We start from the raw sequence: 13,570 nt of genomic DNA, 5'->3' as shown, positions 1-13,570 counted from the left end.
TGTATTGAATTTTGTGTATAGGGTGATTGAACAAAAGGTAAAAATTGTAAAGTCATTGTACGAATCCGAATCATAGTCAGAAAAACGTGGTTTTCATAGCACGTCAAGCTGGCATTGTAGCGCCATTTGTCGCGACGCGCTGCATGTTGTCCTATCTAAAGGAGAAACTTTTTACTCCAAAATTGAATGTAGGTCCTCTAAAGGATGCCTACTAGCTAAAGTCATGGACAATAAAGAAGATGCTGACAAATTTGGAAAAGAGCAAAGAAAGAGAAGAAAGATTGAAGCATTGCTTAACTTCCAATTTATTAGACTAGTTTACTTTTTAAGTCAATTTATTTTATTAAGCTTTTATTTAAATTCCATCAATAATGTCATTTCACTTGATTTTATTAATGCAATTTCAGCTTTTTAATTAAATCAACTTTTACATTTAATTTATTAAAGCAATGAAAACAACTTAAATTATTTTCCTAAAAATTTCTCGAGTACATAAGTCGAAAATAATCCGAAATAGACCGAAATTTGCCCAGATATTCGCAGAAAATTGGCGCCGCGATTTTAAGTCTGTCGCTAGAAGTTGCTTTTGTAGCCAGGCGACAAGCTTCGTCACCTTGCGTTGCAGTCTGTCGTATAGCGACATACTTTTTCCTTTTGCGCTGATGCTACGTCGAGTTTTTGTTGATACTGGGATGCAAGTTTTCCGAAAATTAAAGTGGCCGCACCCTGTAAAGGGTTGCCTATGTATCCTTTCCTAAGGAATCAGGCCAAACGTAGCTCTCTTGAGTGTCCTACTCAAGTAATTGTGGGTAGTACTTTTTAAGTTGGTCAAGGTTCGTCATGTTTGAGAACTCATTACCATCCATATCAATTAGTTTTGCTGCACCTCCTGACAGGATGATTTTGACGATATATGGTCCGGACCAATCAGGCCTAAATTTATCTCTTGGATCCAAAACATTTTTCTTTAATGCTTTTAACACCAAGTCTCCTACTTTGATGTCTCTTGTCTTGACCTTCTTATTAAAGTGTCTAGCCATACGGGTTTGATAGCATTGAGTATGATGTAGAGCTTCTAGTCCAATCGAGTTCATCAATTTTACTTTCCAATGCAATGCGTAGAGAAGGTATTTCTAGCTCTACAGGTTGTACGACATCCATTCCATAGACTAAGGAGAAAAGCGTATTTTCTGTTGATGTACAATTGACGTGCGATAACCCCAAAGTGCAAAATGGAGTTTGTCAGGCCAATCCTTGTAATTTTATGTCATTTTCTCGATAATAGTCTTTAGATTTTTGTTAGCCGCCTTAACTGATCCATTTGCTTGAGGTCTATAAGGAGAGGAATGATGGTGTTGAATACCATATTTTTGTAGCAATTCTTCACATTCTTCTTGAAAGTGAGTTCCATTGCCACTTATCATCTCATGTGGGACTCCATATCGACAAATAATGTTTCTTTCGATAAAGAGTGCTACATGTTTTGCAATAAGTTTAGCATATGACTGTGCTTCAACCCATCGATTGCTAATAGAATGTATTCGTGACATCCTGTCCTAGGAGGGGTAATTTTTCCGATGATATCAATTTCTCATGTTGAAAATGGCCATGGTGAAGTGTTGTTGTAGAGTAGAGATGGAGGAACATTTTGCAAGTTACTGTATATTTGGCTTTTAGGGCATCTTTTTACGTATTGATGATAGTCCCTATTCTTGGTAGTCCAATAATATCCTTCTCGCATTATCTTTTGGACTAGCATTTTGCCATTAACATGAGTTCCACAAACGCCTTCGTGGACTATCCTCATATCTCTTTGGGCTTCCTTTTTCCCTACACATAAGAGAGCTCAACCCTTAGGTACCCTTTTGTGTAACTCGTTGTCTATGAGTACATATTGGGAAGCCAAGAGTCTTAATGCTCGTTTTGCTCTTTTGTTAGCATGAGGAGGATATTCTCCCTTGTTGACATAGTTGAGTATTTCTATATACCATGGCTCTTCTTCTTCTTCTTCTTCTTCTTCTTCTTCTTCTTCTTCTTCTTCTTCTTCTTCTTCTTCTTCTTCTTCTTCTTCTTCTTCTTCTTCTTCTTCTTCATCTTGGACCACTTCGTCATCTTCTATGGCTTGAATGTAAGCCGGTTTATGCCTTTTCTTTATGGTTAAAGGCATTTTCTCGATTTTCGTAGGAAACCCAACCATTGAGGCTAGTCTTGCCAAGGCATCGACAAATTGGTTTTCCTCTCTAGGTAGATATGTGTATTCTACCTTTTCCAATTGGTTGGTAAGAGTTTCCAGATAAGTTTGGTAAGGGGATAAACTTTCACTCCTTACTTTCGATCTTTTAGAGATTTGGTTGATGATCAACAAAGAGTCTCCGAATATTCAAAGTTTCTTTACTCCCAATGCCAAAGCTGTTTTGAGGCCTACCACGCATGCTTCGTATTCAGAAGCGTTGTTGGTAACTTCGAAATCTAACTTTATGGAGATTGGAACATTCTCTTCTTTAGGTGATACTAATAGTACTCCAACACCACATCCCTTTTGGTTTGAGGCTCTGTCAAAGTATAAAGTCCAAGTATCATCTTCTGTGACCATCAAGTCTTCATCAGGAAATTCGTTTTCATGTATTGGCGTCGAATCTTCTATTGGAAAATTCGCTAAGAAGTCCGAGACCACGGATCCTTTAATAGCCTTTTGAGGCATGAATCTTACATAAAATTGTGCTAGGTTGACTATCCACCTTGATATACGCCCATTAAGTGTAGATTTTTCGAACAAGTACTTGAGTGGATCCATTCGAGAAACTACAAAAACTGTATGCACGAGCATGTAATGTCTTAACTTGGTTGTGGCCCAAACTAATGCGAGGCACAATTTCTCAAGTGGTGTGTAGCGTACTTCATACTCGAGCATTTTCTTACTTAGATAGTAGATTGCATTTTATTTTCCCTCTACTTCTTGTGCAAGCATAGCCCCCATTGTCTCTTTAGTGCTGTTAAGTACAACCTAAGAGGAATCCCTAGAAGCGCTGGTGCTAATACGGGAGGATTTGCGAGTAGGCTTTGATATTTTCAAAGGCTTTTTGACACTCATCGTCTTATATTACTGGCACATTTTTTTTTGAGTTTCTTGAATATTGGTTCACATATTGTTGTTAGCTTTGATATGAACCTACTTATGTATTGCAACTGGCCAATAAATCCTCGAATTTGTTTCTCGGTTTTGGGCGGTGGCATTGACATAATTGCTTTGATCTTGGTTAGGTCTATCTCTATTCCTCTAGAGCTTATGACATATCCCAAGAGTTTTCCTGAGGTGAATCCAAAAGCACACTTGGATGGATTCAACCTCATGTTGTATTTCCTTAGCCTTTCGAAGAACTTTCTTAAGGCTACCTGATGTCCTGGGCGCTCTTTTGATTTTACAATCATATCATCCACGTATACCTCAACTTCTTTGTGCATCATATCATGGAGTAGGGCAGTTACTGCTCGTTGGTAACTGGCACCCGCGTTTTTTAACCCGAATGGCATTACCGTGTAACAGTAAGTACCCCAAGGTGTTATAAACGTTGTTTTCTCCATGTCTTCCTCCGCCATAAGAATCAGGTTGTACCCTGCGTACCCATCCATAAACGAGAGAAGTGCGTGATTCGCTGTATTATCTACTAAGATGTCAATGTGTGGTAAAGGGAAGCCGTCCTTTGGACTTGCCTTATTTAGATCTCGATAGTCGACACACATTCTTACCCTTCCATCCTTCTTTGGAACAGGGACCACGTTTGCAACCCATTCGGGGTATTTGAATACCCTGATAAAACCTGCAGTTATTTGCTTTGAACTTCTTCTTTTATTTTAAGAGCTACGTCCGGTTTCATTCGACGTAGCTTTTGTTTTACAGGTTTCATTCCTGGAATTAGTGGTATAGTATGTTGAGCTATTTCTCTATTAATACCTGGAATATCTTCATATGTCCAAGCAAATACATCGATAAATTCTTTAAGTAGATCGATTAATTAAATCGGTTCTTTCAGCTTTATTCAGTGTTAGTCCAATTTTAACTTCTCTTTTAATGGTTGGATCGTTTGAGATATCAATCGTTTCAATGTCCTCAATTACCGGTGTTTTATTTTCAAATGTTTCCATTGCTTTAATAATTTCTTTGTCATTTTCATTGTTAGTTAAGCAGTGCTCGTCATCTTGGGTTAGAGAATAACACGAGGAGTAGGAGGAAGAAGATATATTATTAAACTCGGAAATCATTACATCAAATAGGGAAATGTCCTCTAGGGCTTGATTACTAACTATCCTAAGAGTAGATGCTAAAATAGAAGAATTAGAAGGTGTTACAGCTAAAGACTTAGAAGACTCTATAGGAGAAGACTCTAACTCTGACGCTGACTCAGACGACTCTTCAAACATTGGTCCTTGTCCTGTTGTTATTGAGATCTTTCTTCCACTCGGAGCATTCACCTTGACTGTCTTGCGCCATCCTTGCACTAAACCCTCTGCTGGAGTGATGAGATTCAAAGGGTCGAAGTTTTCACTTTGTAAGACCGTTTACAACGAAGATTTCAAACCCAGGTTGCCTTATGCAATTTACAACGAAGGGCTCGGGAAATTCATGGCACGGATAGTCCTCTCCTTCTCTTATGAATTGTCCATTGAGAGTAAGAGGATATTAGTCCATTAGGATTGTTTTCTTTTGGATACGAGCGTTCCTACGCGCCCTAGACTTTTCCCGGGCTCGCTTTAGATCTTTTAGAGTTGGTTCAAAACCAAGTCCGAAAGTGTCTAATTTAGGGAGGCCATGTAGCTCCAGTTGTTTTGCTATCTCTTTTTTCTTTCCAAGAGTCATTCCAAGAAAGTGTCTTTGTTTTCTGAGAATAACATTTACTGTCATATTAGGGTGGGGGTCATGGCAAAGAGGGGTCCTATCATCTTCCTCGATTAAGGAGACCTCTTCATTGAAGCCCCACAAATCTTCATCATTCTCATCGTGCTCCACATTAATAATCGGATTTTCAATAGCTTTAATCTTCATAGATGAAGCATCGATTGTAATGGGGATCCCTCCAACTATAGCCTTTACTTGTTGATGAAGGGATGAAGGGACGGCCTTAAGGTCATAAAGCCAAGGGCGTTCCAACAATTAGTTAAAGGAACCTTTAATATCCACTACTTGGAAGGTAGTGGCATGTTCTATTGCTCTCGCCGTTACGTTCATGGTAATATTTATAAGAGCTTGGCGACGAGTGTTATCGTAGGCTCTTATTCCTTGCATTGACGGGGTCAAATCTTCATCCCTTATTCCTAGCATCCTCGCAGTTCTAAGTGGACAAACATTGATTGCCAATCCATTATCTATAAGAGTCATTGGGACATTCATTCTCTTGCAGACTACCGTGAGGTTTAGAGCCTTGTAATTCTTGTCACCTTCCGGGGGTAGATCCTTGTCAGAAAAAGTGATCAAGTTGATGGGACTAGGAAGATCACTCGTGAGAAAGTTATCCAACCCCTTAGGAGTGGTTTCGGAGTCTATCCCTATCTTATCCAAGGTATTCATTACCGCCAACCTATGTTCTCGGGATGTAGCTAGAAGTTTCCATACATTCATCTCGACCTTGGTCTTTTTGAATTGCTTGACAACATCGTTGTCCTCTATAATCGGTATGGGAACCTATTGAGTAGTAGGAATAGGTTGTGTGGTGATGGGAGGTTGCATTCTCCCAGATCTAGTGAGAACGTCTATGGGTGAATCTTCTTCATCCCAAAAGTCACTTACTGGATATATAACTAAAAAGGGAGGTTCTTCCATATCCTTGATATAGACGTCCTCGTCATCGCTGTCCAAAACTTCATTGATGTTAATATCTTGTTCTTGTAGAATTTTGACTAGTTTCTTGTTATCAATTAGTTTTTGGATTAGATCTTTAAATTTAAAGCAATGTTCTATGGTATGTCCCCCTGATTGATGATATGGACAATAGAACTTATCTGTCCTCTTTAATAATTCAAATGGTCTCAATTCGAGAGGTTTAATCTTACCACTCTTGGAGAGAATTTTGAACATATTAGCATAGGAAGTCCTAATTGGAGTGTAAGGCCTATTACTCTTTTTGTGTGTGTCAACTATTTGAAGAGAAAATGGTTTCTTCTTCATAGGTGAAACTTTGTTGTTGACATACATGCTTGCTTTGGACCACTTTTTCTTGTTTCTTTGCAAACTCGAAATCTTCACGTAACAAGTCTATTGCTTCCCACATTGATCGTATGAGGATCCATACTTCTTCCCTAGTTGCAGATTTTTTGTCCGGGAGGAAAATCACTAATGGAATCTAAAAAGGTTTCCTCCTCTTCTTTGATAGCATGAATTTCTTCAACTGGTTTGATGAGGGATGAGGGGTCACCATGGTTTTCCTCATCAGAAATAGCCAAAGAATCAGAAAGTGGTGCATTGTTGATGCTTGGCCTTTTGCTTGTAGGGGGAAATGGAAGGTTATTGCTGCCAATTAAATCTTGAATAGCTTCCTTAAGCTTCTGGCAATTTTCAGTGAGATGGCCCTTGCCTTGGTGATACTTGCAATGTGCGTTAGGATTCTAGTTAGCCGTCCTCTTTTCGACAGGTGGGTCCCCAAATGGTCCAATGGGAGTTATAAGACCTTTTGCATATAATCGGTCAAATTCGGTGTCATAACTCATACCAATAGGAGTAAAGTTCCTCCCGAATGGTTTCTTTTGTCCTTGATTGTTCATGGAAAGGACTTCACTCAAACTAAAGGTGCTAACATTGTTTGAGTGGGTGGTTTTGGAAGAAGAAGGATTGTCGTTCTTCTTACCTTTCCAACCACCATTAAAGTTATTATTATTAGCAGCTTTTTGCTAAGCAAGGTCGTCTTCAATGTTGATTCTAATGTCATAGACGACCTTGAAGGTATGCAAGTTGTTTTAATACTTAAGATGTTTGGAGTACTTTTCTTGGAGGTTCTTAATGAACATCCTTACAAATTCCTTTTCACTAGGTACTTTAATCATCCTAGCAGAAGTTTCTCTCCACATATTAAAGAAAGAAGTGAAACCTTCATTCTCTTTTTGCTTAAGTATTTCAAGTTCTCTATGATCAGTTTCAACTTGAATATTACATTTAAACTTATCAATGAAAGCGTTTATAATAGATTCCCAAGTAGAGGTTTTCTCTTTGTCAAGAAAAAGAACCATTGTTGACAAACGGTTTCAAGAGATAAAGAAAACAAAGAATGAAAGACCTTCCTATCAATCCCCTTAATATTCATTATAGTCTCAAAGGCTGTTAAGTAGAAATAAGGGTTGTTTGTTACCTTAAACTTTGGGATGTCGTTGGCATTGAACTTCTGCGGAAGAAGCTCCTTGTCCACCGAGACCCCTTGCGAGCTAATGCTCTGGAATCTATAGTCATTGGATATCTTGCTCAAGCTTTCTTGCATGAGCTCCATTTGTTGTTGTTTCACAGGGTCATTGATTTGGAGGGTTAAAGCCTTCAACACCTCAGTAACGCTAGCCATTTGCTTCTTAAGCTCATTGACTTCTTCTTGACTCGCCATTATCTTCTTAGCTTTTCTTTTCCGACCACTGACTGGTTTATCAAAAAGTTGTACTTGAGCGAAAAGTTTGTCCTTGATTAAACGCCCTTCCTTTCTTGACTATGCGCTTTAAATTAAACCATTTTATTTGTTTTAATGACTTGACTCAAATTGACTTTGACTTTACTGGTTTATGAAAAAAAAAAAAAAAAACAAAAATAGGCAAAAATAGGGTGCATATTTTTGGGAATCAAGTATGAGGTTCAAACAAGTTTTTAATTGGAGGATTAACATCCGACTTACCCCCTTAAAAAAAAGACGGAAAACACGCGCATACAAGACTCTCTTGACATGGTCAAGGTGTACATTCATGTTAGTGTGTGATTTATTTGTGAGTGCAAGTGACATGCTTTGACTCTTGTGTATGACCATGGGACTAAGTGTTTAGACTCAATTAAGGACTAAATATGGTTACTTCCATTAACAAAATGACCAAACCGATTAATAAACTGTTTAATTAGACTCGTCGTGATGACTCGAGCAAGAAACTGAATTGTCGCCAAAACAACAGGACTGTTGCCGCACACTACAGTGCAGTGCCATACGACAGGATTGTCGCACGGCGTTGCACAACAGCGTTCTGCAGCCCTGATTTTTGCGCCATTGCTGGAACATTAATCTGGGACTGCTTTTAGTATTTTTACTCTATGGGGACAGGCCTAAAGTCTTACTAAGTCGGTTTTGATTAATTTATTAATCTTTAATTACTCACATTAATTAACTCATTAATTAGGCAAAGTACTTTTAGTCATTACTTAGTTTATTTATACTTAATCACAAATCAAACAAACGGTTAGGAAAAAACATAGAGTTTGCACAACAAATAATGCACAAGTAGTCAAGTAGGCATAATATGATGCAATGAGTTTGCAACCTAACCATGGCTCTAGATCTCTAAAGTTCGGGATATGGGTTAGTCAAAGAGAGTCCATAATTATGATTCCGGATGCACCGCACGGAACCCTTACCTTTGGAAGGGTTGGCGCGTGTGGATGGGACCCCGCGAGTTAAACTCGCTTCCATAGTTTGGTGAATTCAACATTCTCGGATGTACCCTTTGTTGCTCAGAGCGTTCAATCGGGTAGATGGAGCATGAATTTCGAGACGGTTATGTCAATATGTAGAACACATATGGGTTTCATAAAAGAGAAAAAAACTCAATCAGGAAGTAGAATTGAGCCAACAGTGCTAGAACTAGTCAAAACAAGAAGGCAGATTTCGGGCTCGGTATTGGAAGAACACGACGCCAGATAACAGAGTCTGTCGCCAGAGAAATAGCTCTGTCGCTAGACGAAAAAATTGTCGCCAGGCGACGAAGCCATTTTTCAAGCGACGAACGCTGTTTTCTAGGCGCTAGTTCCTACATGCCTCAGCAACTTTCTGTGTTCTTAGAATTTTCTAGTTTTCGCAGTATTATTTCGATTCTAGTTGTGAAATATATTTCTGAAATTTCCTACGTGTAAAAATCCTATGTTTTTGACTCATTATGGATGGTCTTTCCAATGAGAACCTTTTATATGCATATGACAATAATGTTAATCAAAATTACGCACATGAAATACTTAGAACTTTTCGAGTCTCATCCACTCATTCTAAATAATTGCCAAAATAAATTTCAGGAATTAAAATAGAAATCTTCCCTAGTAGAGTCGCAAAAAACTATAGGGAATATTTCAAGCATTACCCCGAACTTGAACCCCATTGTGATCACACACTTAAGCATGGTGGCGTCCAAAGGGAAAGAAGCTAGAGCAAAAGAGTCGCCAACAAGTTTTAGGAACTTGTAAACCGTTCACGAGGTGAAGGTTACACCCCTTAACGATCCAAGAGATCGTTAACTCCAATAGGTCTGGAACCAAGACTTGAAGTTCGGGGATGAATGGGTACAAATTCAATCTAAAAGATAAAGAACCTGCCCTAATAATAGGCCTCTACTTTATTCTTCTCGTATTCATGTGCGCTTTCTGATTAACATGCAATCATTAAATTTACCCTAAACCTGTTGAATCTATGTTGGTGGAATATTAATGCACAAACAAAACTATTATTGGCGATCACTTGAATTATAATCAAATTAATCCTAACAAAATTATTAATTATCTTATTAAACGTGATTACGAGTACCAATTCCCTTAAGACATGCATAAAAGGCGTGATAAAGCAATAAAAATAAATATAAAATCAAGAAATATAATAATAATTATCATCATAATAATAATCACAATAATCATAATAATAAATCATGTTAAAGCATAATATTAACAAGATCCTAGGCATGATATTAACAAGATTAATAACAAACCCTAGCATGTCACTAAACATATAAAGATCAAAGCTTTAGCCCTAACATGATACTAACATGATATTAGGAAAGAAAATAGAAAGCATCATAATAATCATACTTGATATTAGAAATTTAATTTATTACCCTAAACATGATACTAAGAAAAGCATCCTAACATGATACTAGGGATCAATCAAAACATCCTAACATGATACTAGGAATCGAAATAATAATGTAAACATGATTTCTATATCATAATATCAATTAAACAATTAAAACACTTACTTGAATGCCTCGTATCTCTTAATAGCAAAATACACATGTTAGTAACTTCAAGGAAAATAATAAAACAAACAATTAAATTAAATAATTGAAATAGAGATTTGGGACCAAACCCTCAGAAATATCAAACCTTTCACGTCTAGGGCGAAGGCAACTTCGAACTTGGCTAGGTGTGTCTAGTGCTAATTCATGAGGAATTGTGTTTGTAAAGAGCTAGGCTAGAAAGAAGGAGAGAGAGAGAGAGAAGAATTAGAGAATTCTGGTTATTAAAAAACGGAGGTCCAAGGACCCTATTTATAAGAAAATAGTCTGGAATTGATAGAAACGAACCAGAGTCCGAAAAGGAATAAAACACGCTTCTATCGCCAACGACAGGACGTGTCGCCAGGCGACAAACCTGTTGTTTGGCGATGCAAAAGGTTTTCCACGCGTTTTCAACGCAGAATCCACTTTTTGATAAAATCAAGTCGTAAAGTCCGTACGAATGGTAAAATTGTAATTTCATTTAAAATACTTCTTTTATTCTAAATAAAACTCATAAAACATAATTATCAATCATAATCCCATTAGGATTCAAAAGAACCTTCTACAAGATTCTAGAAGACTATAATCAATCCTAATTGCATTAGGAATGATAATTCAGAATAGGTCCTCCTCTAGATCATTGGGCCGCATATAAGAACCAAACCGGACCCAGTTTAGTATTTTGGCCATAACTTCCTCATTATTCATCGAAATTGGGCTTATAATATACCGTTGGAAAGCTCTCTTCGAACCCAATCCAACAACACCATTATTGGACCCTTATCATGGACTAAAATAATTTGTATTGGATATTTTTATAAAATAGAGCAGGTTTTCGAAAACAGAGACTTTTAATAAAACTAACCACAACATTAGACTTTCCACACTTTCACTTCATTCGATTATGATTCGACGCGAAAGGTATTCATCACTGGGTTTGGTTTTAGGGAGACACAAATGGGTGTCTATAGCGACAATGAGAAGAAGATGACAAGAAGAATCAATTTCAATCGAAGGAGTGAGAAGTAGAAGAAATTGGGTTGTATTGTGGTGGAGATTTGTGGGTTAGGGTTTGGCTACGTATGTGGTGCGACGAGGGAAGGGGGATAGGGGATGGCCGAAGGTAGTCAAGAGTTGGTCAGCCGGCGAGTGTGACGCTCATGTGGTCGGTTGCCAGAGTGGGGGAAGGGGTTGCTGATTAGTGGAGGTGTGGGAGCGGGTGAAAGGAATGGCATTATTCCAATAGAGGGTTCGGAATTATTAGAAAACTAATTATTCAGTGAGGTTAAGTGATCGGAATGCTTAGCTAAAGGCCGCTTTCGATCGGTAATATTAATGCATAATTAATATTACAGCTTAATCTTTACTAAACCCTTCGGGTCACACCTAATCAAGTAATCGATCCGAGATGACGAATTTATCTGAAGGATTAAATGAGTCAATAGATTTATTACGAACAAAGACGTTGGATTCCGAACATAGAACGTCGAAAGTGAGCGTTTATCGCCAAGACGTTTCTAGAAATCGACGAGACGTAAAATAATCAAATGACACGACATATTAGGCTAACACAAGGTTTTGTCGCAACACTCCAATGGAGGTAAAGACAAACCGCAACCCAAGCCTGTAATACCCCGGAAATTCCCTTAATTTAAATTACTCTTTTTATTTTAATTAAAAAATATTTTAAGGAATAACCAAAATATTACTGCCACCGTGATAACTGCTAAGGCTATTTTTCAAAGTCACACTGCAGAAGTCTAAAATAAAAACCAACTTTTAAAATAAAACTTGAGTTCATGACCTTAAAACAAAATAAAAGTAATTAAATCACAAGATGGAACCATTTCTAAACATTGCCCTTTTAAAATCCAATTTTAAACAATACATAAGGTTAGTCCATAATAAAATAATTCAAACATAAAACTAGGAAAGTATAACAAGTAACTCTTAGCACTCATTCGCATCATGCTCTTTATGCTTCAAATACCTGTCACTTCCCCTTTCTTTCAACCCTCTACTCACCATATAAATGGGTCATAGTAGGGCCAACCAAAGGAAAGCCAAACACAAACACAAAAGTACGAATCAACAAAAATTGAGTACATATGCACCACACTAACATGAATATCCTATCAATAAGAATAGTAATAAAACATGGTTGTCTTACAATCACAGTCAACTTACCTTTGACTCATAACTAGCAATATTAATTATTAATTAATATCTTTTGGATTACGCATCAAACGGGTTTCCTTCCTTAAAAATATAACCCATTAAAAATGGAGCTTCCAACCAGGGAGCTACCCCAATTGGCACCTACTATGTCATACTTGATGAAGGAATTCCAGTGCATAAATAATAATAATAATAATAATAATAATAATAATAATAATAATAATAATAATAATAATAATAATAATAATAATAATAATAATAATAATAATAAAAGAAAGTACAGCGTCCTGTACCCATGTAGAAGTTGTGGTTAAATATAAAACCCCATAACTTCCCCAATATGTTCATACTCAAGGTATATATGTTCCTAAAGTTTTGGTGCGATCCTCTTACACTTTACGTGATTTATCAATTTAACATGTGAAGACTCTAACCAATCAATAAAGAATAAACATAACAATAATCAACACATTCTTCCAATTAATTCTTGAATTAATTAGTGTGCACATACTATTTATTTTAAATTAAGGTTCCTTGCCTAGTTTTATGTACAAAATTGCACGATTACTACTTTTGTGCATAGGATGCACTAATAAACTTTCTTGACTCGATCGCAACTTACTTGAGTGAGAAAATAAATAAACTAACTTTTTTGACTCAACACCAATAATAAATGGGTGATAATAAAATTCATGAATCATGTTCAATGATTCTAATTATAACTCTTTTAAACATACATAAGCCTTTCTTATTAATTTCATGCTTCCTTGATACACAAAAATAAAACATGATTCCATGATTCACATATATTTAACTTGTATCATGCTTCAAATATCATATTCACATGCTTGCATAATTATTCATGTTCAACAAACATCAATTCCAAGCATATAATCAACCAAACATGCTACTAATTCATCACTTTAAACACAATTCACAATCCTAGCATGATATCACACATACACAAATATTCTTGTGCACATACATAACTTGAGTAACACCTAAACTCAGCCACACTTGCTAGAAATCACCTAGCTCGAAACTTCCTATAATTAAAAATATATAACTATAATTAATCCACTATTCTCACAAATTTCCAGCAACTATAATACTATGTAAACCATACTAATTAACCCCTTTTAATGACATAAAAGCCATAAAACATTTTCTTTAAGTAGGTAATTCA

Source organism: Chenopodium album, chromosome 1, assembly GCF_948465745.1.
Source record: "Chenopodium album chromosome 1, dcCheAlbu1.1, whole genome shotgun sequence".
Taxonomy (NCBI): Eukaryota; Viridiplantae; Streptophyta; class Magnoliopsida; order Caryophyllales; family Amaranthaceae; genus Chenopodium; species Chenopodium album.
The sequence above is the reverse complement of the archived record's forward strand: the minus strand, read 5'-3'. Positions refer to the sequence as shown.